This window comes from Sus scrofa, chromosome 8 (genome assembly GCF_000003025.6).
Source record: "Sus scrofa isolate TJ Tabasco breed Duroc chromosome 8, Sscrofa11.1, whole genome shotgun sequence".
NCBI classification, from domain to species: domain Eukaryota; kingdom Metazoa; phylum Chordata; class Mammalia; order Artiodactyla; family Suidae; genus Sus; species Sus scrofa.
In genome coordinates, this window is record NC_010450.4 from 81,939,416 (window position 1) to 81,965,547 (window position 26,132).

The window sequence follows — 26,132 nt, forward strand, 5'->3', positions numbered from 1 at the left end:
GAAAGTGAAGATATTTTAAATTTTCCTGTCGAGGTCGTAATAGAAACTGATGTGAAGGAGAAAGTATGGCCTCGTTACTCAAAATATTTGGACATCATCTGGGAGTATTTTAGAAATGCAGAAGCTCAGGCCCATCCAGATCTACTGGATCAACTCTGCATTTTACCAAGTTCCTTAGAGTCTCAACCCAGGCTGCACTTTAGAATCCTCTGTCAGCTTTTTTAAACTACTGATGCAGAGACCTCATTCCCTGGGCATTAATTGGGTGGCATCCAGACAATATTTTTTAAAAGCTCCCCAAATGATTTCTTTTTTCTTTTCTTTTTTAAAATTGTATTGGAGTATAGTTGATTAATAATCCTTTATTAGTTTCAGATGTACAGAAATGTGAATCATTATACTTATATCTTTTTCAGATTCTTTCCCCATATAGATTATTATAGACTATTATAATGTTATGTAATATTATAAATTATATTTATATATGTAAATATATTTATATGTAAATATTTAATATATAATTAAATTTATATTTAATATAATAACATTACATTAAATTATATAATTACATTAAATTGATATGTAATATATAATATATATTTATATATACTTAGGTATATAAATATATATTATAGAGTATAAATTATATATTTAACCTATTTCTATTTATATATAATAAAAATTATATAATATATAATATTATAAACTCTACTACTATTAGTGGAGTTCTCTATGCTATTCAATAGGACCTTGCTGGAGTTATTTACCTTGTATATAATTTATCCCTCCCCTCCACATTTCCCCTTTGGTAACCACAAGTTTGATTTCAAGATCTGTGTCTGTTTCTATTTTGTAAATAAGTTCTTTTGTATTATTTTATTAGATTCCATGTGTAAGTGATGCCATATGATATTTGTTCTCAGACTGACTTCACTTATTATGATAATATCTAGGTGCGTCCATTTTTCTACAAATGGCATTATTTCATTCTTTTTTATGGCAGGGTAGTATTACATTATATATATGCACCACATCTTTCTTTCTTTCTTCTTTTCTTTTGCTTTTTTAGCACTGCACCTGCAGCTGAAAGTTCCCAGCTAGGGGGCGAATTGGAGCTGCAGCTGCCGGCCTACACCACAGCCACCGCAATGCAGGATCTGAGCCACGTCTGCGACCTACACCACAGCCCACCTCAAAGCCAGATCCTTAACCCACTGAGTGAGGCCAGGGATCAAACTCATATCTTCATGGATACTAATCAGGTTCATTACCACTGAGCCACGATAGGAACTCCCTTTCTTTTCTTTTCTTTTCTTTTCTTTTCTTTTCTTTTCTTTCTTTTTTTCTTTTCTTTTCTTTCTTTCTTTTTATTCCTTCTTTCCTTTCTTTCTTTTTCTTTCTCTCTCTCTCTCTTTCTTTTGCCATGCCTGAAGTAATGCCAGATCCTTAACCTGTTCAGCCACCAGGGGATTCTTGTACATGTATCTTTTAAAATTATGGTTTTCTCTGGGTATATGCCCAGGAGTGGGATATTCGCAGTATCTCTATTTTTAGTTTTTTAAGGAACCTCCACACTCTTTTCCATAGTGGTCCTACCAATTTACATTCCCACCAGCAGTGTAGGAGAGTTCTCTTTTCTCTCTTTTGTTTGTAGACGTTTGATGATGATCATTCTGTCTGATGTGAGGTGATACTTCCTTGTAGTTTTGATTTGCATTTCTCTAATAATTACTGATGTTGAGCATCTTTTCATGTGTTTTTTGGCCATCTGTGTGTCTTTTTTGGAGAAATGTCTATTTAGATCTTCTGCCCATTTTTTGATTGGGTTGCTTTGTTTTGGTTTTGATATAGAGCTACATTAGATGTTTGCATATTTTGGAGATTAATCCTTTATCAGTCATAAGAGCTCCCCAAGTGATTTCTAAGGAGTTGCTAGGATTGAGAACCACGAGAATTATAAGCTTGGGAAGTCTAGATTGTCTTCTCAGTGCCCCTACTAGATGAATGACTTCTGTAGTTCTGCCTTTTAATCTATTCAATAAAGATAATATATACCTTGCCTACTACAGGGGACTTGCAACAGACAGACACAAAAGGCTTTAAGCACAGCACATATGCTGTTTTTATTATTTTTATTGTGTTGAACTATATGTGTAATTTCTAATGGTCCTTATTTGACTGACCTGGAGTGTCAAGTGTAAATTTTTAAAGAAATTTAGAAAGTATTAAAGCAACTAAAGACATACAAACTCAAACTTTATGAGAAATACCAGAAATGTATCTGAATGAAACCAGTTCTGGGTCATTTTTTGCATGACAGTGATTATCAGCCCAAGGTGTAACGAAGGCAGTAAGGGGAACTAATGCATACCCACTTTGTGAAGATACATTTGCTCTGTTCTGCTTAAATCACAGCAGAAATTGAGACTGACTTTCTATTGTTTTAATGATGTGTAAAGTGCTTTTTGGATCTGCATCTTCATATGGAATGTATAATATATTCTTTGTCCTGATGTTAGTATCTAAAAACTATATATAACCAATAGTAGACTCTTATACTACCTTTCACTATTATATTTTTTAGGTATGCCTCGGTAGAACACTATAATTCATAAAATAAGAAAAAAAATTAAATCCTCAAAATCAGGAAAATATTCTTGATTGAAAAACTTGAGTGTTTCACTTTATCAGATACAATAGTTTTTTATTTCTTATGCATCAATGTCTATCTAAAAGAGTAAAAATATTTGTAATCATTAACATAAAACGTTCATGATACTATATCATGTGTACCTTATAATTTCAACCATAAATACTGATACTATGGATTTGATTCAAAACTGATATTATAGGGCACTATGCAGTTTTAAGAAAAGAACTGTTTGAAGAGGAGAGAAATGCTTGAAAGCAACCGTTTTGTTGTTGAAAGTTAGACATAGTTAATAGGTTAATTTCTGTTTATTGAATAAGAGAGCCCAATGCTGATTGATATAGTAATTTCAGTGTTTGCTATGGCAAATATTTAGCTCATTATCAGTTTTAATAGCATTTTGCAGAACAAGCCTTTTCTTGACATAGAAAATACTATTAAATTTCCCTGCATAGATACATTGTTATGACATGCAATAACTACTTGAATATAAAGGGGATTAATAATTTAAAAGGTGTTAACAAATTAGGGCCATCATTAAAAATAGACTTTGAACCATTTTGTAGCAAAATCAGATTGAGGTAATGCTCTGCTCTTATGATAAAGAATTACTGCATTAATTCTGCAAAGTGAACTTATTGCTCCTATTCGTCTCCAAAACCCTGGAGCATTAAAAGACAGGAAGAATGAAATGATCACTGCCTTTTTTTCAGGCACAACAGCTCTAATATTTCCATCACAGTTTCACAGTTCAGCTGGCCTAGTTGTGTTAATGGGAGGCGGGGGGGAGGCCAGGGGGAACCTTCAAAATGTCACCTTCTTCTTTAATTTTGCTTTTAGCCTGTCTTATAAAACTGGGCTAGATTTTCTTGGACAGTTTATAATAATAATAGAGAATTGTATTTAACTTAGCCAACATCAGTATTGACTACATAGCTTAAGACTGTTTTACATCTGACTTTTTAAAATTTAATCCACCAGTATGTTGATGATCTTATTTCCACATCTCTCTATTTCCACATTTCCAACTCCTAATGGCCAGAATTATCTGACTGATAAGGATGGCTAAGTAGTGCCCTTTTCTTTCTTCATTACTCTATGTAAATCCCTCCTGAAACTGAGCACTTTTCTATACAGAAGACAACCCCACAGAAGTTGTTGTTTGGTCAAGAGAAATTGGTAGCTCTCCTTTCCCATATGAATCTTTAAATTTAATACTCAATTTTCTGTACTCTTGAAAATATATATATATATGAGGGAGTTCCTGTCGTGGCTCAGCAAAAATGAATCTGACTAGTACCCATGAGGAAACAGGTTCGATCTTTGGCCTTGCTCAGTGGGTTAAGGATCCAACGTTGCCATGAGCTGTGGTGTAGGTCACAGGTGCGGCTTGGATCTAGTGTTGCTGTGGTTGTGGCTACAGCTCCGATTCAGCCCCTAGCCTGGGAACCTCTATATGCCATGGGTATGGCCCTAAAAAGATATATATAAATAAATACATACATACATATTTTTAAACACTATTGTACTTGCTGATAACTAAATTCCCTGGGCAAACGATTGACATAAACTAATAAGAAAATGAAATGGATATAGAAACTGCAACTATGCTGCCTGTGTTCACTGAATCGTGGAATGTTACAGCTGAAATGAACCTAAGAGGTCACCTTGTCCAACTCTTAAATTTTACAGGTAAGGAGACTGAGGCCCAGACAGGTTAAATAGATTGCCTTAGAACGCAGCTGTGAGTGATACGCGGATGCTCTCCATTGTTATCTTTGCATTATCAGCACCCCTCAGGTCTGAGATTCCCATGTTTCTCAATCCCACCTGATTCCATCTGTGAATGGGAAATGAATAGTGAACTTAGGGTCAGCTGGCTAGAATTGAGCCTCGAATTTTGCACGTAATCTGGAAAACATCTCTTGACCTCTTGTTAGTGTCAGATTCTTGGCCCACTAGATACAGGTAATAATACCCTACTTCAGGGATGCCATGTGAATGAACTGAGACTATGTATGTATAGGTACTATAAACTATAAATCATTATACAAATATGAGTTATGATCATTAAGAAGAGATGTCTGCTTCCACTAAATTAAGGCATTTTGTTATCTGGGAGAGGAATTATTAGGAGCTAACACGTTAGCAAGGCCTTAAGGCAGTGGGACAGAGCAATAAGTTTTCATTTGGGGAAAAGAAAGGTAGAGAAAGATCTTAGAACAGAAAAGTGAGGCACCCAAGTCAGTTGTCCAAACAGAAGAAAGACACTGGAGGAGATGGGGAGCTCTATTTACAACTGAGAAAATCAAGGTTTGGAGAGGTGGAGTAATTTGACTCCAGTGACCCAGCCAGAGGATGGGACTGAAACCAGGCCTTTTTGATTCCAGAGACTGGATATAATTAACTACAAGGGGAATAAATTGCAGTATCATAGGTAGAATGAAATTTTTGCACTAAGATCATATGAAAACATTTTTTTCTCTCATGTCAAAAGCTGGAGATGAAAAATATTATGAAGGAAGCCTGTGGAAGCTCTAGAGAGCTGTAATGCCAACTCACTAAAGCAACAGTGGACTAAATGTTTTGTACAATTTAGTGAATGATCCTAAAGGAATTCTGATGGAAATTTGTCAGTGATCTTCTTTAACCGAAAACACTTCACTGAAGAACTGAACAGCTTCTAAATGTTCTAATAACACTGATTTAAGCTTCCTCTCAATTCAGAATCCTTCTAACAATCTCTTCTAACCTAACTGGGGGCTATATTTCCTTCTTGGGTTATAAATTGATTGGGAAAAAATTATTTAACAATTCATTAAACCTTGTGATTTCATCCTCTGCCAAAGATCCCATTAAACTTAATGCTGAAGTATGTTTATACATAATGCCATTTAACCCAGCTTTGAAGATCACTTGCAATGGTATTTAGTAGTCATGAGACTAATGGCTTTATCACAAACGTGACTTTAAAAAAATACGAAGCGGGTTTTCTGGTTTAAATTTTTTGGTCAGACAGGTAGTCCAGGTGGCAATAAATACATCATTAAAATATTCATTTAAAAACATTTAGCTCTGCTTATTCCATCCAAACAATGAAGCCTCCTCATCCACCATCAGTGCCATTAAGGATGTTAAAATGAACTGTAAACTTGATATTTGAGACTACCTATTGGTACAGAAATAAAGTAAGAGAAGCAGTTATGAAAACAGTAACAAATGAAAGGAGGAATTTGTTCTGTGATAGATGTCAACCCAAAGACCAGGCTTTTACATAGCGATCTCCTGATCAAAAATGTCTTCTCTTGACTGTCAAAATTATTTGCTTACCTGTATTCTCAATACCTCAGTAACTAGGTATTTCTTTAAATTAAGACATTTACTTTTAAATGCAAACATCTGTAGGAAGATCATGGCCATTCACACATTAGAATTGGTGGGCTTAGTCTGATTGGCTTTCTTCGTAACGTTTAGTTCAACCAAGACACTGCGAGTCTGAGTAGTTTTTTGACTCAAGACCGCTCTGCTCCCCAGATATACTCCATTTCTGAAACCCCCAACTTGCCCTTAGCATTCTGCTCTCCTTGAGAATTCAGCCATCTGACCTGCATATGTGTTTATGGCAGAGGTCACATATTCCAAGCAACAGTCCCCTCTAGAGACTTGAAGCTTTAAAAACATTTCAGTCAATGTTATTGACAGTTGATTTATATCCTTTGAATTTGCACTCCTAGATCAGGATTCTTTTTTATTTCCAGCCATACAGTATCATCATCATTCAAAATGGTAAATCTGGGTAAATGCCAAAGTCCGTCTGTCTTTTGAAGGCTGCATGTCTGATTGATTCACTTGCTCTGGAGCCACATTACAAACCACATCAGTTGCATTAGTGCTGACATAGGAAGGATGAATAGCTTATCACTGAAGGCTCATGTACTGGTATGCAGAGGTGCTTTCAGGAAGAAATGATATAAAATGCTCTCATTTTTGTTGGTATGATTAAAAATTAGAGTTTTGGAGTCCCCATTCTGGTGCAGCGGAAATGAATCTGACTAGGAACCATGAAGTTGCGGGTTCAATCCCTGGCCTCGCTCAGCGGGTTAAGGATCTGGCATTGCCATGAGCTGTGGTGTAGGTCGCAGACACAGCTGGGATCTGGAGTTGCTGTGGCTCTGGCGTAGGCTGGCAGCAACAGATCTAATTCAACCTCTAACCTAGGAACCTCCATGTGCCAAGGCTGCAGCCCTAAAAAGACAAAAGACAAAAAAAAAAATTTAAAAAATAGAGTTTTATTTTCAAGTTTAGCCCTTTCTTTGATTTAGAAATTAAAACCTGGAAGGTTGAATACATCTAGCTTAAATGTGAACTCGTGGTTTTGTTTTGTTTTTTCTTAAAGAAATAACTAGATCTTTAAATTACAATTTAACTTTTTACCTCTTCTATGTGAATTTACCTTAATACAGACACTTCTCTCTTTTTTTATGTTGAAGATGTAATGTTATAAGTGTTAAAAATGACAGACTTTTACACTTTAAAAGATATCTGTACATACATGCCTTTAAGATACACAATGCTGGAGCTTCCATTGTGGCTCAGTGGGTTACAAACCCAACTAGTATCCATGAGGACACAGGTTCGATCATTGGCCTTGCTCAGTGGATTAAGGATCCTGCACTGCCATGAGCTGTGGTGTAGTGCTCAGATGTGGCTCAGATCTGGCGTTGCTATGGCTGTGGCGTAGGCTGGCAGCTGCAATTCCAATTCGACCCCTAGCCTGGGAACTCCCATATGCCACAGGTATACCCCTAAAATACAAAATAAATAAAAAGTGTTTTTGAAAAATATACAATGCTAATGATTTTTTATTAAGCCCTAAAATTCTTCCAAAGCTTTCATTGCACTTTTATGGTCCATGGAATGATGAAATCATACATTAAGTTCTGACTTATTAATGAAGTTTTTTGGTAATACATTTAAAAATATATAAATAATGCTTATGGCTAAACTTAAAGTCAACAAACCTATGCACAAAAAGTGAAATAGTCTAATCAGTAAACTAGAAACTGATGATCTTTATGGGGGGGAATCTCTTTGTAGTTTCTGTCACTTTTAGCAGACAATAAGAGAAAACACTCACATTAGTCTAACCTCAGGACACAATCATCTTTTGGAACTGAATTTATTCAGTGCATTTCTGTTTCTCAACAGCATGTCTCCAAGCTCTGTTTGCTCATCATTGTTAAACGCCTCAGTCTAGAGGTGATCTCTTTATTATATTTTGACCATCTGCAGATAAAATGTCAAGCGCAAAGTGATGGAACAGAAGAAAATGATATCTATGTGTGAACATGATAAAAAAAAAAAAAGCCTCTTATGTCCCTGAGACTAGGTATATATATGTACTATGTCCTAAATGGATTTTATTGTAAAGTGTTTTCTTTCTCTTTAAAATTAATTATTCTTATTGAAGTACTTATTAACCAATTAACCAGGGACCTGCATGTCAGTAGTGCCTTAAGGAATATTTCTTATTGGGGTGACAGAGGCTCAGAGTCGTGATTGGATGTGATACCATCAGTCTCCATGCCCCATGAGAGGGTAAAGGCTGCATCACTCTCGAGTAGCCCTTTGAGGTTAGCTCAGAGCAGCACTTCTGCTTTGGAAGAGGCTGTCAGCCCTCTGGGCTATAGGAATATGCTGTTTTTAATAAGAACCTTGCACAAGACAGTAGCTATGATTTGGAGTCTATTTTCTCCCTCTACCACTCTTGAAATGGAACAGATCACAAGGTGATTGAATACTTAATGCCAAACTAGTTCTGAGCATTAGAAATCACCCAGAACATCAAATCCACAAGTTAGACTTTCAAAAAATGGTTTGATTTAAGGTATTTCTGGGGTGTCACCTCCACTTTGTACTCTAGGAAGTCACTGTGTCACACTGCCATAGAAGAAGGGTGGAAATGTGAGGACTCAACTCAAGTTGGTGTAGCTTAGCAATCATCAACCTTTTTATTTTGTGTCATCTTCTCTCTAGAACAAAGTTTAGAACTTGGATGGAGTCAGCCTGTAAATATTAACGTGCCATCTCTGAAAAAGGAGTAAAGTACAGATGGTGGGGGAGGCAAATTTGCAGCAAATTTGGAGGTCGCGGTCTGTGACTTCCACTTTCAGAACTCCCTTAGATGGTGACTAAGATAAAGAAACTGATATCACCTCTATTTCTCTCTTTTGCCATGCTCTCTGCCTTCAGTCAGTTAACTGTTGAAAGAATTTACCTTTTTCAAAAATGTGTCATTTATGTAAACCTATCTGAAAATTATGAGCTAAGGACCTCTACTCGTTGTGTTACCTTAAAAACACGGGTTTAAATTCCATTCCTCATCACCTTTAACAAACCCTTTGCAATCTCACAGTATGTACACTAATTTGCATACAGATGGATGTTATGTTCTTGGGGATGCTTGAGATCTGTAACCCCATGCAACGCAATGGACTGTGACTTGAATTGCCGTCAACAAAAATGCTTCATACTTAGTCAAGTCAGAAATAGGAGGACTAAGTATCTGTGGGGAAGATGAGAGCAATTTTCATCCCTATCCCTGAGAATATATGGCTCCTCAACATAAAGTAAATGAAGAGATGAAGAAGAGCTTATTTGCTTTTTATTATTATTATTATTTTATTTTATTTTATTTTATTTTTGCTCTTTAGGGCCACACTCGCAGCATATGGAGGTTCCCAGGCTAGGGGTCTAATCAGAACTGTAGCTGCCAGCCTACACCACAGCTCAAGGCAACGCCACATCCTTAACCCACCAAGCAAGGCAGGGATCGAACCTGTGTCCTCATGGATGCTAGTCAGATTTGTTAACTGCTAAGCCATGACGAGAACTCTGAGCTTATTTACTTTTAAGAAGAGCTTCCCATTCACTTAAAGCTGCCATAGTTCAGGGGAGGGGGAAGGAGGAGGGGGAGAGAACTCAAAAGCAGAGCGCAAGCAACTGAGAAGAGAATGATTGAATTCAGAATTGCTAAAGAATCTTGCATGTCCTAAGAACCTGAACGCTACACAATTAAAGTGAGACAAGAGAAGTTCTGGGAAGCAAAAGTCCTAACTCTGAGTAACCAAAGATGGGAGAGAACTATGGCAAAGGCAGATGCACTGTCTACGAGGAAAACTTCATCCCTGGAGAACTGACTGCCAACCCCAAATCCAGAAATAACTTCAGAAACATGTGCAGCTCAGTAGTCAAAACACAAAGCTTTGTTTGGTTGTCAAATTAGATAACTAATGTAGAATGTGGACGTATCTCATTTATTATGTTTTTTAAAGGACGGTGTTCATGTTGTGGAAGTGTTTCAAAAGTCAGGCAAAGTGACAGATCATATTTCATCACACTCCTTAGATAAGCCAGACAAATTCCAAGTCTGAGGTCATTAAGAACTCAATTCTCACCTCTCTTTTTCTGGAGGGGGCTAATTTTATTTTTTAAATTTTTTTTATTATAGTTGCTTTACAATGTTCTGTCAATTTCTGCTATACAGCAAAGTGACCCAGTCATATATATATTCATATATATACATGTATATACATACATGCATAATATATATATTCTTTTTCCTCACATTATTCTCCATCATGTTTTTTTGCCCTGAATTCTTTTATGCCAGTATTTTAATAGTTAAATTTTACCTTCTTCCTTAAAAGATATTTGTGAATTAATAAGTAGAAACTGAAAATATATATATATACATTAAGCACTGTATGCATTTCATCATTACTTGTCTTAATCTGGGGAGGAGAGGAGGGAGGTGATTGCCTAGATTAGACAATCTGTTCCTAAATCCAAAAGTCTCAAAGCAGTAATCACATGTTCATTACTGCTTATTTTCCTGAACTCAGAATTGAACACAGTTAAAACAATTGATGTTTCACAGAAGCCTCACAGTGAATTTAACAGTTGCCTACTATATCCTTTATCAAATATGGTGATTCTTGGGTGGCCGTAACTGTCGTGGGATCACAGTAAAGAGAGATGGCCAGCTTTTGTTGTCTACACTCTACATTGCCTTAAGAGACATTGAGACCAGCAGACAAAAAATGAAATTACACTGATCCAATAGATATACCGTTGAGAGCTTTCTATTATATTCCTCTCTTAGACATTGTACCATCATTAAATTCACTTATTCAGGCCCTGGGAATCAAGCCAGCCTGACACAGAAGTTTGGCTAAAATAAATCTACTGTATTAGTTTTTGTGAAAATGATTAAGCTCTGTGGATTCAAGATCAGTTCTATTTTTCAAGCAGTCAAAAGCAAATAAACCCTAATGTAAGAGACAAAATGAGAAGAAGCCTGGCAGAGATAAAACTGAATCACAGAGGGAAGCAAGCTGCCATAAGACATAATTTGAGCCAGAAAATAACACAAGGTCATCTATTTGGCAGTTGTTTTTTTTTTAATCTGCTAACAGGCAACAATTTTTTTTTTTTTTTGTCTCTTAAGGAGACTGTCCATCACAAAGGCATAATTTTAATCAGAATTCTTACAGCGTTTCCCAAATTCCTAAAGGCAATCAGCTCCACTCAAATTAGTAACTCAGATAAATCACCATTAATTAGCTAATATAAGCCAGCAGGTGGTTTTGAGCCCAGAGACATTCCCTGGTTATTTAAATTATGTATACTACACCACACTAAAGAAAGAGTGAATAAAAGGGAGCAAAGAGACAAGTGTATAAAAAAAAATCTGTTTAGGGATAATACTCAACTAAAATCTCCTGCAACTTCCACATCTTTCCCAGGGGAATACAAGGCAGCCTTGACCCCCAACTCAAGAACTATCATTCACCAACATCTAGCTCTCATTTCAACACTGATTATGCATGCATTATACAAAGTGCATTGGAAGCTTACTTGAATATATTTGTTCTAGAAAGATTACCAATTACTAAAGAATAGAAGAGGAAGAATTGTTTTTCATGCATAATTTGTGACACAACAGAATCTTCTTCATAATCTTTATGCCCTGGTGTTCTTTAATTGACCTACTCTAATTTATGTAATTGAGGATTATTTCGTAGACTATATATAAAGACAGACAGCGGCACAGCATGGCTACCAGCCACCTAAGATTGCATTTGCAATGGAAGGGTGTAGAAGATGGTCATTTGTCCTGCATTTGTCCATGTGGTAGCAACTTTTCTTAATCTTATTAAGGAGCTATCCCTTTACTTTCCTAAACAAACAGTTGTTAGTCTAACCACAGAATAATTTTTTGGACAAAGTCATGTTAGACTTCAGACACCTAATTTTATTCTGTTCTGCAAGTGCTGTCCATAGCATGTATCATTTCAAACTTCATAGCTGTAATATCCACTTAATAGGATTTCTAAACCTGAGCATAAGTAGACATTTGAACCTTAGCAAACACTTCACTAAAGAAAATCAGAGTTTGGCTCTTTTTAACATGAAAGTTAAATTTCAGTTAACTATAATATGTTGAGTCAGGAGATATACACTCTTTTGGTTTTTGGTTTTTTGGGTTTTTTTTTTTGTTTGTTTATTTGTTTTTCCTTTTCCTCCTGCACCCAAGGCATATGGAAATTCCAGGGCCAGGGATCAAATCCAAGCTGTAGCTGCAACCTACACAGCAAAGCCGTATCCTTAGCCCACTGCACCATATCAGGAACTCCAGAGGTATACATTCATTTTAAGAAGATCAAAACCTTTTTGAATTGAAGCTTCCAGAAATTAACTCCTGGAACAGGTTAGACTTAGTTCTGGGTCAATCTCTAAGCTGCCTTTGGACCTGTGATGCAGAACCTTAAAATTATCTCAGTGAGGCCCGGAAGGCTGCAGAAACCAGTTTAACCCAGGAAATTGGGGTCTCGAGGAATTGTTCCCTCCAACAGTTCTCTAAACACAAGATCATCTTGGTTGGAGGTGGGGGGAGAGACAACAACATCCCCCAACACAAATAAAAACTACGTGAAAGTAGCATTGTTGTTTAAACTAATATTATCTGGGAAATATACTTGTAAACCATTATTTCACTTCTTTGAATATTTGCAGCAAGACCCAACTAAAGGGCAAAACATGTTTACTTTAATTTCTCAAGTTAGGGTTCACCATCAAACCACATAATTGCTTCCTAGATACAAACAGCTAACATCATAATGCTCAGGTGTTTGGAAAATCAGCTCCAAGTATGTTGGAGTTCGTGACATTTTTAAGATCTCTAATTTTTAATACAACGCTCTATCCTTTTTTGAGCAAACTAACAAGTCCTGCGTGGTGGTGCAGCCTTGGATGGTTCAGAGAAGCAAATGCTGGCTTGTTGCTGGCTTCATGGAACTGTGCCCTTTGATATCTTTTTTTTTAAGTTTGTAATAATGCTGTGACTACTGCTGTTCACAAATATTTTATTTATAAAATCTATCCTCCCCTAGGGCTGGTACAGAGGATCTACAAGCTGAAGGCTAGTCTATAAACTCCACTCACTCTAGGAGACTGAGCTTCTTTCTCTAACATCAATCGCTGAGCTGGGTGTTTAGACAGAATAAACTAGCTGTGCTTCCACTTGCCGTAGAGAAAGCAAAGCATCTCTTTGCAAATAGGTTTTCCTATTGTGGCATTCTTTAGACAAAACACATTTAGAGAAATACATTGTGAGGTAACAAGGTCCTTTCTTTCAATGGAATGCCAGGGGCCAGTGCTAAAGGCAAGAGAAAAAAAACGTTTTTAAAAAAACCCATCACCATCTCTAGATTAACATTTAAAAAATAAACCTTAGGTACTTCACACCATTGATACGTGACTCCGCTGTTGCAGATTATTGAAAACACTGGTAGGGCGTGAGTCAAGGTAGGGTAGGCAGAAGCATTTTTATTAGAAGCACAGAATGTCCCTTTCAGCTATCATTTAAGTGGCCTTCCATGACTATAGTTAATAGCTAAACTCTTATCTATATTTCGGACTGCAGCTAAACTTTATTTAATAGCTAAAACAGGAAGGAAGAAGCATTCTTCATTTCCTCTCTCTCGATTGCCCGGCCAAGCTTTACTTGCGGCAACCGACAGAGAACAGCCATGGCCAACCCCAGGGGACTGGCTCCCGCAATGCCCACCAGCATGTAACTGTCCCAGTTCCAGGACCAAGGGTCTCTACCTGCCGACCCTCATTTCATTTCCCCCTTCTGCATCCAGGAGGCTTTTGTTCTTGCCAACAAATTTCTTCTACTTTCACTCAGTTGGCTCAGAATACTTTCTGCCCTTTTTTTCTCCAGGCTCTTGCCCCATTCCTGCCTTACCCATTGGTCCACTGTCCTTCTCAGACCCTTCGTCCCATATCCCCAACTGCGATTATGGTCTGGGCTTGATGGAAATTGATGATGGTCAGATGCCCACAACAGGCATCGAGGTGTTAATGTTCACCATTGTTTGCGCTCTCCAGTTCTTGGTCTATTGATGATGAATGACAGGAGATCTCTCTCCACTTTCTTCTTCAATTTTTTCAAAAAGAATTTTTGGCTGTGCCCATGATATTAGGAAGTTCCCTGGCCAGGAATCGAACCTGTGTCATAGCAGTGACCCAAGCCATAGCAGTGACAACAGCAGATTCTCAATCACCAGGCTCCCAGGGAACAACAATTTTTTAGATTTTCACTCCTAAAATATTACACGGGGGACCACGCCCTATCTCCACCTAATACATCCCCACACATCCTGCAGGAAGTAGCTATGTATCCCATTAGCCACTCACTCATCACACTTGAGTACAAACTATAACCCAGACATTTTCTGGGCCCTGGAAATACAAGATGAGCAGAACACAGTCTCTGCCACCAAAGAGCTCATATACAGACAAGTAAGCAGATGACAACATACTTCAGTGGTTCATGAGACAGTCATTCCCCACCTCTGCAGGGGCACAGAGGAGCTCCACCCATCCTGCCCATCAAAGACAGTTACTGCGTCTGCACACAATGCTCAGCAAGCAATTCAATCACTGGGCTATGCCCTCAGTGGGGCTTGAATGTATATGAGAAGACAGTTTGGAAAACTTAAAAGCATTTACTGCATCAGTCTCTTTTTATCTTTGAAATTCTGACTGTGAGGAACCTCCGGGTTCTACCTCTGCTACCTTTTACCCATTCATTCTTCACTTCTCTCCTCTGCCTCCCCCGCTCCTCCCACCACACACACACACACACACACACACACACACACACACACACACACTCCAGACACACACTACATATAAGCCACCTCCACTCAGACTAAAGAGAAGCAACCTCCAAATATGATGGGGGATATTACTCCTACAGACATAGAGGTATTTCAGAGGAGAGCAAGGATATCCACACATTCCTTTCCCTGTTCCCTCCCCGAAGCCAATCTGGCAGTACTCATCCTTATTGATAGATAATCCACTTCTATCAGTAAGCCACTTTCCTGAGTGATAAGTCAAGCCTGAGTGACTTAGGTTTGTGGGCACTTGCTCCTCAGAGTGAATGAATGCCCCAGATGTCCCTATTATGGGGCTTGGCTGGCTCCTCTGATTAGCTCTTCTATATGAAGGAAGCGCTCTCAGCGCGATCTGTAGTCCTTTCCTCTCTGTCAATACCAGATGTAAGGATGCACACGTGGCTGAGGGACCAATTCAGGAACTGAGGCGCCTCCCCTTTTATGGGACCATGCAGATGAAATGCTCCATCACTGTAAATTGCTAGACAACTCTTGGTTTTTCCAAAGCTAAATAGGAAGCAAAGTGCCCAGCAGAAGGAGATCAAAGCAAAGTGTAATCATCCTCAAACTAGATGTATTCGTTACCCCAGAAATGACACTTGAAGGAACCCATGTGCGAAAGACATATGAGTGAAATCAGAGTAAATATTTGTTTGGGTACTGTAAAGCCAAAGGGCACCTTATATTCCAGGCTTTGTTGTCTTTGAGACATGAAAAGAAAAAAAATAATAATAACCCAGAAAAGGCAATCTGACTGTGCTCCTTGTTCACTGTTGAACTCTCTAAACCATCCACCTCTAATTCAACCTGACACTGCTAATTTTGGCATTAGAGTTTGAAACGAAAATCAATATCTGTTTTGAGTTTGAAAGCCGAGTGACTGTACCTTGGGTAGAGCATGGCCAGCCCTTATTTTCAGTGATCTGTAAGGAAGGTAATAGAAATTTTCCCATTTAGAGCATTTAAAACTCTTACTCAGATGAAATCTGATTATCTTGAAATACACTGTATTCTTTAAGCCCTCTTAAGACTTACTATAAAACGCTTTTCAAGCTTCCGTGCATATTTTCCTTTTTGAAAACCTGTGCTCCTGACATTTCCCCGGGTGAGTTTTGGAAACTTTGCCCAGCCTTTCCTGCTGGGACCCAAGGTTTTCGACTAGTGCAGATGGAGAGAAAAGGCTCAGAGCAGGAAGGCTGATTGTTCCTCTGATGTCAGGCTGAGAACTTAGCTGATGCTTTTGCTGAAAACAAAAGTCCTATCTGAGGAGTTTATTTTGCATTGTGTTTTCTGTTATCTGTATTTGTTTTCTTTCTTTTTTTTTTTTTTTTTTTTATCTTTTTGTCTTTCTGCCATTTCTTGGGCAGCTCCTGAGGCATATGGAGGCTCCCAGGCTAGGGGTCTAATCAGAGCTACAGCTGCCAGCCTACACCAGAGCCACAGCAACGGGGGATCCGAGTTGCGTCTGCAACCTACACCACAGCTCACGGCAACGCCGGATCATTAACCCACTGAGCAAGGGCAGGGATCGAACCCGCAACCTCATGGTTCCTAGTCGGATTCGTTAACCACTGCGCCACGACTGGAACTCCTGGTTTCTATTACATTCAAATCTCTTCTGAGAAGACATTTGTATCATTAAAAGATGTTTTATATAACATAGGCTGTTCAAATCTAACCTTTACTTCAGTCTCATCCTCAGAGCAACTCTTGAAAGTTGTGGCTCAGCAGGTTAAGGATCCAGCATTATCACTGCAGTGGCTCATGTTGCTGCTGTGGTGCAGGTTTGGTCCCTAGCCCTGGGGAATTCCACATGTGGCAGGTGTGGCAAAAAGGGGGAGGGGAGAGAAGAGGAAGTAAGAGGAGGGAGGAAAGGAAAGGAAAGAGGGATAGAGGGAGAGGGAGGAATAAAAACACTGATGTGTATAAGTAAAAAAAAAAAAATTGTTTCAAAATATTTCTTTGATTTCCAATTATTAGATTTATTTGCTATATAAACTGAGTTCTGTCCATCCCACCTATAAAGGATGCAGGGATTCTCTCTCCTCCCAGAAAGAAAGAAGATCAGGAAGAATCCTCTAGAGTTCTTTAGTAGCTCCAGCAATACATGCTCAATGCTATTCCAAAAGTGACACAAGGAAATTCCTTTTTTTAACCAAAAACGTCACATTCCTTACCACTTTATATCTGATCTTAACTTTTAACTTGAGCCTCTGCATATACCCATTAATGCTTATACAGCACCCTTTTCCCAAGTGCTCTATGAGGGATAAATTTAAAATGTACATGGGAAAGAGTAAAAGTGCCTTTTACGCACAGATACTTTCTTGAGAAGTAATACTATTGACAGCTTAGTGTGTATCCTCCCAGACATGTTTTTGTGCAGCTGAGTGTGGGGTTTGGGGTTTTTTGGTTTTGTTTTGTCTTGTTTTGAAGTATAATCAGCCTACAACACTATGTAGTTCCAGGTGCACAACAAAGTGATTTGGTATCTCCATACATTGTAAATAATCTCCACAAAAAGTCTAGCTACCATCTGTCACCATACAAAGATATTACAATAGTATTGACTATGTTCCCATGCTGTACATATCTGTGTGACTCATTTATTTTGTAACCGGAAGTTTGTTCCTTATAATCCCCTTATCATTTCACTCATCCCCTCAAACTCCTCACTTCTGTCGACCACCTGTTTGTTCTCTGTATCTGTATCTCTTTTTGTTATGTTTACTCATTTTTTTTGTTTGACTACACATACAAGTGAAATCAAATGGTATTTGTCTCTCTTTAACTTGTTCCACTTAGTATAATACAGCCTAGATCCATCAATGTTCTTGCAAATGGCAAGATTTCATTATTTTTTTATGGCCGAGTAATATTCCATTGTATATATGTACCACATCTTCTTTATCCATTTGTCAGTAGACAATGAGGTTGCTTCCATATTTTGGCTACTGTAAACAATGCTGTAATTAACATATGGGTGCATATGTCCATTCAAATTATTGTTTTTGTTTTCTTTGGGAAAATACCCAGAAGTGGAATTGCTGGATCATATGGTAGTTTTAATTTTTTGAGGAACCTCCATACTGTTTTGCATTGTGGATGTAACAACTTACATTCCCACCAAGAGTGCATGGGGGTTCCCTTTTCTCCACACCCTTACCAGCACTTACTTTTTTTTTTTTATGATACCCATTCTTAACAGATATGAGGGGATAACTCAATGGGCTTTTGATTTGCATTTCCCTGATGATTACTTATATTAAGCATCTTTTTATATGTCTCTTAGCCATCTGTATGTCTTCTTTGGCAAAATGTCTATTCAGATCCTCTGCTTACTTTTTAATCAGACTATTTGTTTTTTCAATGTTAAGTTGCATGAGTTCTTTGCATATTCTGAATATTAACCCTTTACCAGATCTGTCACTTGCAAGTATCTTCTCTCACTCAGTAGCCTGCCTATTCATTTTGTTGATAATTTCCTTTTAAGTGTGCCATAGTCCCATTTTTATTTTGGCTTACATTTCCCTCACCCAAGGAGACAGATCTAAAAAATATATATTACTAAGACTAATGTCAAGGAGAGTGCTGCCCCTATTTTCTTCTAGGAGAAATGAAGTGATTCTAAGTCTTACATTTAAATCTTTAATCCATTTTGAATTTATTTTTGCACATGGTGTGAGAGACTAGTCTACTTTGATTCTTTTGCATGTTCAGATTTCCCAATACCATTTATTGAATAGGCTGTATATTCTTGCCTCCTTTGACCATATAAGCATGTGTTTATTTCTGGGCTGTCTACTCTGTTCCATTGATCTATATGTCTGTTTTTATGCCAGTGCCATACTGTTTTGATTACTATAGCTTTGTGGTGTAGTTTTAAACCAGGGAGAATGATACTTCCAACTGTGTTCCTCTTCCCCAAGATTTTTTGGCTATTTGGGGCATTTTGTATTTTCATATGTATTTTAAAATTATTTGTTCTGGTTTGTGAAATATGCCATTATACTTTTATAGAGTTTGCACTGAATCTGTAGAATGCCTTTGGTTGTATGGTCATTCTAACGATATTAATTCTTCTAATCCGTGAGCATAGTATACCTTTCTATGTGTTTAGTCACCTTCAATTTTTTTTTTCATTCATGTTTCATAGTTTTCCAAGTATAGGTCTTTCACCTCCTTGATTAGATTTATTCTTTTTGATGCAACTGTAAGTGGAATTGCGTTCTTAATTTTCTCTTTCTGACACTTCATTGTTAGATATAGAAATGCAAAATAATTTTGCATATTAATTTGCATCCTACAATTTTATTGAATTCAGGCTGCCTGCACCAGTGTCCTCAAGGTAGAATGAACCCCCCAAAATGGCTGCTGCCAGTGTCCTTGTCCCCAAAGGAAGTCCCAGTTTCCTCCTGTCTCTCTAATAGGCTCTCCAAGAACAGCAAGTGGGTCTGACCCAGGATCCTTTCAAATTACTGCCTCTGCAATTGGTCTCAGAACATGTGAGATTTTGCATGAGCCCTTTAAGAGTAGCATCTCTGTTTCCTATAGCCCTCTGGTCTCCTGTACACAAGCCTTGCTGGCCTTTAAAGCAAGATGTTCTGGGAGGCTTGTCTTCTGATACAGGACTGCCAGGCTGGGAAGCCCAAAATGGGGCTGGGAGCCCTTGCCCCTTGGGGAGAACCTCTGCATAAAAAAAAAAAAAAAAAAAAACCTCACTATTGTAGTAAAAAGACTCCAGCAGTCTCTCAGAAGTAAATGTCTAGGTACACTGAAAAGCTGTTATCTTGTGTTCATGTGCTTGACTTGTTCAAATATTATCTGAAAATCATCCATGTAATAGCTCTATTTCCTCAAGCTCTTATTTGAGTCCTGAGAAAGCCACTCACGAAGACATTCTTAGTAGGCATTTGCCACTCTTTAGACGAAAACCAGTTGATTTTAAACAATAGGTTATCCATTATTATAGCTAGATAACATAATAACAGAAAATAGGGTAAGTAAATGGATTCTATTTAAATAATAGTTTTAATAATATTTTAAAATATGCATCTTAAAATCCATTAAGTGTTAATCTCTTATTTTTTGAAGGAAAGCATATTTGAAATTTGGTCTATGACTGTCATTATTTCATGCAAGTTCATGAAATTTTGTAATTGTGATATATATCATAGATGTACAGAAGTGTATAAAACACATATATTTCATCCAAATGTTCATGTATTAATCAGAACATGATGCTAAATTCAATAGTATACCAAATCCACAATAAGTTAGAATGTTCAATATTTATTCAATTGTTAGAATAAATCATTATCATTTTATAGACTTATTCATTCACATTCAAAAATTATTGATTGAATAAATGCTCTAAGAGTTCTAAAGATCTCTCTAAGCTAGGATTCTTCAAGAAGTTTTCATTTTATTTATTTTTTTAAATTTTTTTATTACTTAAATGAATTTGTCACATCTGTTGTTGTATAATCATCATAACAATCTGATTTCACAGGATTTCCATCCCATAACCCAAGCACATCCCCCTACCCCCCAAACTGTCTCCTCTGGAGACCATAAGGTTTTCAATGTCTGTGAGTCAACATCTGTTCTGCAAAGAAGTTCAGTCTGTCCTTTTTTCAGATTCCACATGTCAGTGAAAGCATTTGATGTTGGTGTCTCATTGTATGGCTGACTTCACTTAGCATGATAATTCCTAGGTCCATCCATGTTGCTAAAAATGCCGGTATTTCATTCCTTTTAATGGCTGGGTAATATTCCATTGTGTATATGTACCACCTCTTCTTGATCCACTCCTCTGTCAATGGACATTTAGGTTGTTTCCATGTCTTGGCTATTGCAAAGAGTGCTGCAATGAACATTGGAGTACATGTGTCTTTGTGAGTCGTGGTTTTCTCTGGATAGATGCCCAGGAGTGGGATTGCTGGATCAAATGGTAGTTCTATGTTTGGTCTTCTGAGGAATCTCCATACTGCTTTCCACAGTGGTTGCACCAATTTACAATCCTGCCCACAGTGTACTAGGGTTCCTTTTTCTCCACACGCTCTCCAGCACTTATTGTTTGTAGACTTTTGGATGATGGCCATTCTGGCTGGTGTGAGGTGGTACCTCAGAGTGGTTTTGATTTGTATTTCTCTAATAATGAGTGCTGTAGGAAGTTTTCATTTTAATAGAGGATACAAGATAGGTACGCATGATTTGTTCAAAAAACTATGAGAGATAACTCTTTCTTTATGAATGAATTCATGAAAGAGTTTAACTTGAAAGATGAGCAGGATTCTTTGGCCAATAGGGATGGGGGAACAGAAGAAAAAGTCTAGGAGTTCCCCCTGTGGCAAGGTTAAGGATCTGGCATTGCCTCTGTGGCTCCATGGGTTCAATCCTCCCCCCCCGTCGCAGTGGGTTAAGGATCCAGCTTTGCCACAGCTGTGGCATACATTGCAGCTCGGGCTTAGATTCAATCCCTGGCCCAGAAACTTTCATATGCTGTGGGTAGCCAAAAAAAGAAGTCTAAGTAAATAATGGAATAGCATGAATGTAAGACAGAAATGAAAAGATAGAAATTGTATGCAAAATGACAAGGAACCCAGTTTACCTCAGTGTACTGTATCTATGGGGAAATGGGAGAAATAAAGGGAAGCTGGATAGAGATGGAAAGCGATGAAAATTTTGGCTTGTGTATTCATCATTGGGAAGCTTCTCAAAGTTTTTATGCAAGAGTCAGATGAGCAGAGCATCCCCATAGGAAGATTAATCTGGGAGTAGAATGTAAGTTGGATTTTGGAGACAAGAAAGAAGCCAGAGAAACCAGTTAGAAGACTACTATAATAAATCAGGTAATAGAGGCTAAATTAAGCTGGAACCCTTGAAAGTGAAAGAAAACAGCTAATAAAAATCTTCATGTTGGAGTTCCCATAGTGGTACAGCTGGTTAAGGACCTAATGTGATATCCATGAAGATGCGGGTTCAATGGCCAGCCTCACTCAGTGGGTTAAGGATCCAGTGTTGCTGCAAGCTGTGGTATAGGTCTAGGTCACAGATGCAGCTTGGATCCGGTGTTGCTGTAGCTGTGGTGTAGGCCGGTAGCTGCAGCTCCAATTTGTCCCCTAGCCTGGGAACTTCCATATGCCTCAGGTGTGGCCATTGAAAAAAAAAAAAAAAAAAAAAAACCAACTTCATTTTAAGTATTTTAAGTATGTTAAGTATTTTAACTTATACTTATCTTCTTGAAATATGAATCATAATTTGTAATGATGCTAATAATTACAGTTTCAGGCACCAAGTTACCTGCTAAGGCTACAAAGATAAAATGTGGATCCTCTTTCCAAATATTCAGTGCAATCGATCAAGTAATAGCAACATTTCGATCCAATAAAAAGCATTCACAATTGAATTCTACCCAACTTTTAAGGACTATATAACTCCTGTGCTTTTAAACTTTCCAAGGTTACAAAAAAAAGAGAAGCATCCAATTATTTTTTATGAAATCTGTATAAGATTTAATACAAAACTTTACAAAACACTAAAAAAGAAAAATAATTTAGACCAATTTCACTTTCGAACAATACTATAAAATTTTGAATAAACAGAATCAAGTGGACTATTAGAAGAATAACACACTGTGACCAATTGAGGTTTCTAACCGGAGTGTGAAGACAGCCCAGTATTTAGGAGATCTGTTAATGTGACTGGCTGCAACTGGGATAGTACTGCCCTTCCTCAATCTCCTCTGTCAGGGTCAAAGTGGATCCCAGAGCTCCTCTTACTCATCTAGAGATCCAGGTGGTCTGGATAATGTCTCTTCACTCCTGCCTCCACATCAGAATTGGCAGGAGCAGAGAGGGCAGCCAGTCTCTGTAAGCATCAGCCAAACTCCTACCCTTACCCTGGCTGGGATTACGTCTACCCCTACTGTCTGCCTGAGGCATCAGGAGTAATGTCATTATCGCTGTTCAGAGCAGTGATGACAAAAAATCCTCATCTCCCAAGACTCTCCTACTATAAGGTCTACTACTCTTTTTTTTTTTTTTTTTTTTTTTTAGGGACTCACCTGTGGCATATGGAGGTTGCCAGGCCAGGGGTAGAATTGGAGCCATAGCTGCTGGCCTACGCCACAGCCACACCAATGCAGGATCTGAGCCATGTCTGTGACCTACACCACAGCTCACGGCAACACCGGATCCTTAACCCACTGAGTGAAGCAAGGGATTGAACCCACAACCTCATGGCTACTAGTTGGATTCCTTTCCACTGCACCACAACAGGAATTCCCCATTTTTCTTCCCAATCCCATCTTCTAATTCTGTTCAACCACTGAAATCCTTTCAGTGGGTCCTCAAGAAATTCATGGTCAGACAAGCAATACCCTCCACCTCCACTCCCTAAGTCCCCTTTGCTGCCTCTGCTAATTGAAGCCTAGCTCCCCCCGCAGGACACTGCTGTCTCTGCAGTGCTTTCCAGTGATGGCCGCTTCCTCTCCCCTGTCCTTGAGGCCTTTGGGCCTAAAGATATGACCAGTAATTTGATCTTGCTACCACTTTTTACAGGCTAAAACCCTACCTTAAGTCTCAAGTAATGAGACTATATTCTTCTACCTCTCTGGATAGCAATCTTCTATCCCCATGTCTCTCCCTTTCATCCTTTGAAGCTTTTAGCTCCTGGTTCATCATCACTACACATAATGATCCTTCCAGTATATTCTTCTCTCACTTTCTTGACCTCCTCTACTTCAGTGACCTTGTCTTCCATCTTATCTCACCTCCTCATTCCTGCAGTTAAACCTAGAGTTTTTCAATAGTGAAAATTTCACTGCCTTCCTAAGTGCAGTTTCAAAAATCCCACTATCTTTGGTCCCTCCACTTTGCTTCATATAATAGATGGGTTCCTATCAGGATCTCTTATCAGTTGGTCCTGCCACCTTTGCATTTTCCCTCAGTTCCTTCATGTCCCCACTTCTACCTCCTATCTCCAAGTTCCCAGCTTGTGTTTATCTTTGGGATTTGAACATGAGAAACAAAATTCTAGGAACTCTTAGGAATTCCCCCAAATCATAAGTTATGCTTAAAAACTACTTCCACAGGCTTCATACTCTTGAGTTACTGTTAATACATTCAAAAGTCTACTACAATCTAGGGGTTCCTCGGTGGCTCAGGAGGTTAAGGATCTGGCATTGTCACTGCTGTGGCTCCGGTTTGATCCCTGGCCCAGGAACTTCCACATGCCACCAAAAAATAAATAAATAAAACAAAATAAAAATAAATAAAATTTTTTAAAAATCTATAATATAAAAAATATAAATATATAAAGAAATATGACATTGAGTAAAATTTACAAAGAGTTGTTGCCTATAGTGAATATTCAAACAGTAGAAAATGCCAGCAGACATTATTGTGGTGAATATTCAAATAATATAACACTCTAGTCTCCTAGCATGTAAAAACACTATTCAGAATCACATACCAAGAACTTAACAGATTTTTCTTGTTTCTCCTTCCAAAACTTATTTTTGAGAACACCGTTCCTAGATCTTATAAGGTATACCATTCACGTAAGCCGAATAGCATCTCTGTTGTTCACAAAAACAAGCAAAGCAGACAGTGCCACAAACACATACGTATAACACGGCAACGGCTAAAAACAAGCCTGACTATAACATGACTATTTCTCTCTTACACGCTCTCATTAAGTTTCCAGCAGTGTCAACCTTAACTTTGATCCCGAGTGTAAGCATTTCCTACTCTTCCTTTCAACTTGATGCTAGTGGATTTCTTCCCCCCAAACTAACATCTTTATGCTGTTAAGCTTTAATTCTCACAGGGGAATGATAGATAACACCTTTACCTGTTTCCCCAATTAACAACGTATCTTTTTTTCCGTGAGATTCAGGATTTAGCAAAACATACACATTTCCTGGAAAATTCCAGGGAGGAATTGCCACGTGGAAACTACTCTTGTCTTTAAGCAGAAGACACCACCTCTGTGGTCCATCCCTTGCCCCTTTCTCTTCTTCACACTTGCCAGGTTAAACCATCACGTTACCTAAATTTAACTCTCTGACCACTTCCTGTTTATATTCTTACAACAGCCACACTGATTGGTCTCATTTTAAATTCATGATCAACAACCTCAAGTGGGCCCTTAATGCTAACCCCAATCACTGTATTTCCCCAGTGGGTTCTCTCTCCCCTTCTCCTAGACAACTGCTTCACATTTTCTCATCTTCCTGAACCTCCAACACTTTCTCCCCCATCCTCATTCTCAATTGATGACCCTATTTCTTATTTCATTTTTTAAACAATCCAAAGAGAACGTCAATAAAATACCATCACATCTACCCGCTCACCTGTATCTCGGCTCAATATACACTGTCTCCTTTTACTGAGGATTAACTGTCACACTCCTAGCCTAGGCCAGCCTGTCCACCTGTGTACCGTCCCTCATCCATTCTCATTTTCTCAAAGCCATTACCTCCAACAGTTCTCCCCCCTCTCTCCATCTGCATCAAATGGCCTGTATATCATTCTTACCAGTAAGAAGAACATGCTGTAATTTCTCTCATCTTAAAAAAAAAAAAAAAAAAAAAGTCTTTTGATCTCACAATCATCACTAGGTTCTGTCCCATTTCTCTGCTCTAGTTGTTCATTACGGCATGCTTTAAAGAACCATCTATGTTAACTGTTTCTAATTACTCTCCTCCCATTCTCTCCTGAACCCCCTCACAGCAGCCCCACCTCCTACCAAGATTACTCTTCTCAAGCCCATCAATGACTTTCATATCACAGAATCCAATAGTCATTTCTCAGCTCTGCCCCCCTCAAGTTATTTGACCTGTCAGCAACAATGAACAGAGTTGATGACTCCCTCTTCCAAGGCTTACCTTCAACTGGCTCTTCCTTCTTCCCTGGGCACTCCTTCTCAATCTCCTTTGCTGGTTCCACTTAATCTTTCCCATCTGTCGACACTAGACTGGCCCATGGCTCCAGCTTTAATTTCTCCTCTTTTCTGTTTCCACTCATTCTCTTACTCATCTCATCCAATGTCATGGCCTTAAATATTCTCTACAAAGCTGAATCGATGAAAATTAATAAATTTTGTGTAGCTAAAACCCTCTTTAATTAAAACAGGAAGGAAAAGAATCTGAAAAAGACTGGATATGTGTACATGTATAACTGAATCACTTTGTTGTACAGCAGAAATTACCACCAATATTGTAA

The 26,132-nt window shown here is 38.2% G+C and overlaps 1 protein-coding gene across 4 annotated transcripts in view; it reads left to right on the plus strand.

Moving 5' to 3' along the window:
• The window catches only part of TTC29 (tetratricopeptide repeat domain 29), a 235,139-nt gene that overhangs the window by 192,937 nt on the left and 16,070 nt on the right, over positions 1-26,132 (plus strand). The gene's annotated exons all lie outside the window — the stretch shown is intronic.